The sequence below is a fragment of the Zingiber officinale genome, chromosome 10B (assembly GCF_018446385.1).
Source record: "Zingiber officinale cultivar Zhangliang chromosome 10B, Zo_v1.1, whole genome shotgun sequence".
Taxonomy (NCBI): Eukaryota; Viridiplantae; Streptophyta; class Magnoliopsida; order Zingiberales; family Zingiberaceae; genus Zingiber; species Zingiber officinale.
Genome location: NC_056005.1, coordinates 60,889,689 through 60,893,254, shown reverse-complemented (window position 1 = coordinate 60,893,254; position 3,566 = coordinate 60,889,689). Strand labels below are relative to the sequence as shown.

The 3,566-nt window shown below is 37.8% G+C and overlaps 1 non-coding gene across 1 annotated transcript; it reads left to right on the top strand.

Moving 5' to 3' along the window:
* The first annotated feature begins 587 nt into the window (after positions 1-587).
* Positions 588-695, top strand: LOC122030644. The gene has a single exon (XR_006125515.1). It is a non-coding gene; the product is annotated as a small nucleolar RNA R71 (small nucleolar RNA).
* Positions 696-3,566: the final 2,871 nt, after the last annotated feature.

The following is a 3,566-nucleotide window of genomic DNA, read 5'->3' as shown; positions in this document are numbered from 1 at the left end:
CATATTTTATTTCATTCTGATTAGCTAGTATCTTCTCAAGTAGTCTTTCAAATCTGCTTGGTTGAGAACTTGACTGTTGTCTAGATTGATGCCCAAAATCTTGATTACTCTTATATGAGAAGTTAGGATGATTTTTCCACCTCGGGTTGTAAGTATTCGAGTAGGGATTATTTTACCTCTAATTGAAGTTATCAATAACATCACATTATTCCACTTGAGATATTTGCAAATTGATAGCTCCAAGCAGGTAAGAACCTTTCATGTGTTATGAAGCTCCACAAACTTTACAAGATAAAAAAATTGCATTTACCGAGCATGCATTCATATTCTCAAATTATTTTGATAGCGAATCAAGCATTGCAGTTATTCAGTTAAGAGCATCCATATTGTATTTTCTCAATATTTTGATTGCTCCTGCACTTCTTTCTAAAGCCCATTGATGGTAATTCTAAGCTACACTCTCAATAATTTCTTTCATCTCATCAAGTCTCTTGTTCATTAATGCTCCACTGGCAGCAGAATCCAAGAAAACCTTTGTTTGATAGTTGATACCATTGTAAAATATGTGGATCACAAGCCACTTTTCTAGACCATGATGTGGGCAGTCTCTCAACATTCCTTTAAATCTATCTCATGCTTCATAAAGAGATTCAGAATCTGTTTGCTTGAAGTTTGTAATAAGGTTACGAAGGTGTGTTGTCTTACTTGGTGGAAAAAATTTCTCCAGGAAGATCTGCTCACATTGAGTCTAGGAAGTGATACTGTTTGGAGGAAAGGAATTTAGCCAAGTTTTTGCTTGATCTTTCAAAGGAAACCCAAATAGTAATAATCTAATGTCCTCTAGGGGAACTCCATTAATATGCATCGTGCTACATAATTCATTGAAATTATCAAGATGATGATTAGGATCCTCCATAGGACCACCGCCAAATTAATGCTGTTGAACCATGGAAATGAAGGTTGACTTTAATTAAAAGTGATTGGCTTCAACTGCAGGTCGAGATATACTAAATATTGGCCCTCTTGCATATGGTGCGACATAGTCCTTCAAAGGTTTGTTCACCATGTTTCTTTGTTCTTGCTCTTGTTAACTCTTTTGTAGATTTAATCTTTGATGATATGTCCAGTCGATCTCAGGATCAACATGTAAAAGACCTGTAGTATTTCTTCGTATACACAAACAAGAGAAAGACTAGAATTTGTTGTTCTTTTTTTATAGGAGATAAATTGCAGAATTAAAAATGCAAAAATAGAAATATAGTAATAAAAGATAAAGAATAAAGAATAAAGAGATTAAAGAATTGTCTAGACAAACTCTAATGTGAACTAACTAAATTTAAGCACTCAGTTCTTTGGTAACGGTGCCAAAAACTTGATGTAAACTCGTAAGTGCACGAGCGTCGTCATGTAATAAAATTTATATAAGTTGATCCCATGAGGATTGAGGATCAAATGCTAATTGGTTTTACACTTCGAATTTAGCTAGATAGAATCGATTATCGTTTGATTTGAGATTTTCAGCTAAGATGTGAAAACAAAATAAAAGAAAGATAACTAAAGAAGTCCTGAATTCAGACGATGCTCTAGGCCTTCAGTTTCATTATAATGGTGAATGTTATGCTATGAATTTACTCATTCCTAGTTCTCCACTTCTATGTTTGCAGAATACTCTAAATTACTACCGAATACCTGCATGCGACGGTGTATCGAGTACTTCCCCTACCAGTAACCATGTATGCCATCAAGTGAAGAAGTAACTTAGAGAGTCCAAGTTTTCAATAGAGTACCTCCTGTCACAAGGCCTCCCCTGGGTTTACGTCTCTAGATTACATAGGTCATTTGCGTAGCATATGATTAGGGAAAACCCATTAGGTCAAGTGATAGACTCATCCATACATAGAATTATTTTCCCTTAGGGAGTTATGTTCCATATAGAAGGATAGCTACCTTATATACTCAACGTTAAACAAGCATCCTAAAGTCATGTCAAACTATATTAGAACATACACTCAAAAGAGGTAATAATTTATGCATCTATTCAATGAAAGTTTAAGTTCATACTCATATATAGACACACAACAATATATCTAGCTCAGGAATTAAATCTATGCATATAGAAATTCAATCTAAATTGATAAATTCACATTCATAGAGAAAGCCTACTTGCAAGCATTTCATCAAATAGAATAAGTGTAATACAAGCTTCATCAAACAAGGAAATTGGCAATTCATGTCACGCCCCGGGGAAGTCCCTGTCCGAAGAAATTTCGGCAGCACCTCCCTTGTACGGGTGATAAGCTAAAACATTTCTACAGACACAATATACATCAGCCACAGGCGGTAGGAACATACACACAACCACGCAGTTTATATGCAGCCTACTCGGCTGATACCACAAAAATACAACCACGCAGTTATATGTAAATATAACAGCCCACTCGGCTGTACCAAAACCACTCACAGCGGAAATCCAATAGACAACACATACAACTATAATCGAAGACTGCTAGCCGTCTAGGCTTACACCACACAACAACACAACACTCCGGAAACAAAACCGAAACACAAAGCCAAATACACACATATCATATACCAAGATAAAAATAAACAAAAATACGGAGACTAGTCTTCTAATGTGACGTGGGGACCGGCAAGCAGGATACTCCAAGCGACTCCATAAACAACCTGGTACCTGAAAAAGATAGTGTCCACGGGGCTGAGTTCAACAACTCAGCAGATACCAGTTAACATGTATAGTAAGCTATAACAGACAGTAATAACTATGGAGTACAGTCTCAAACATATGCATCCATCCAAATGCAGCATATAAGTACAGCAAACACAATCAGTAAAACCATAAATGCATATGATGGCAATGACATGGTCACCCCTGACGCCAATCAGCCATCTCACACACGATGGTGAGACCGAGTGGGTAGGGCTATTACAACCGTGTACTCTGCCGTCACTGCTCCTGATGAGTGACCGAGTGGACGGGATGCTGTCGGAGTACACCTATCCTCCTACCTCAAATCATAAGTGGGGGAGCACAATGCTCTCATCTACCGGTACACGATGACGGGGAGGGATCCCAGCGTGCTACCATGCTGCAATATAGTATCCATGAGCGTCCCAGCGGAGCACCACCAAGCAAATTGACATGCTACCAATCTACGACACGCTACCCATGAGCGGATCAACGGAACACCGACAGTGATGAAACTGACGATGTGCTCAACAATAATGGAGCAGACTATCGCGCAGCATGCAATCATGCGAATGATGCATGACACTAAGCATGGCAATATCCGGAACCAATCCACATATATATAAAATGTGTACCCTAGTATCAATAAGTTATATCCAAAGATCTAAGGTACACAAGACAGGTATGGTATAAATAAAAAAAAACTAGGTCTTGAACATAATAAGGCATGGTATGTCACTACCTCTATGAGCATATATATAATCATGTGGGTACTAACATAAAATGCATAATAGGTGAGCAAACAAGCACGTAATAGGTATCCGGTAGTGACATATCGAAACAAGAATGAACATAATTA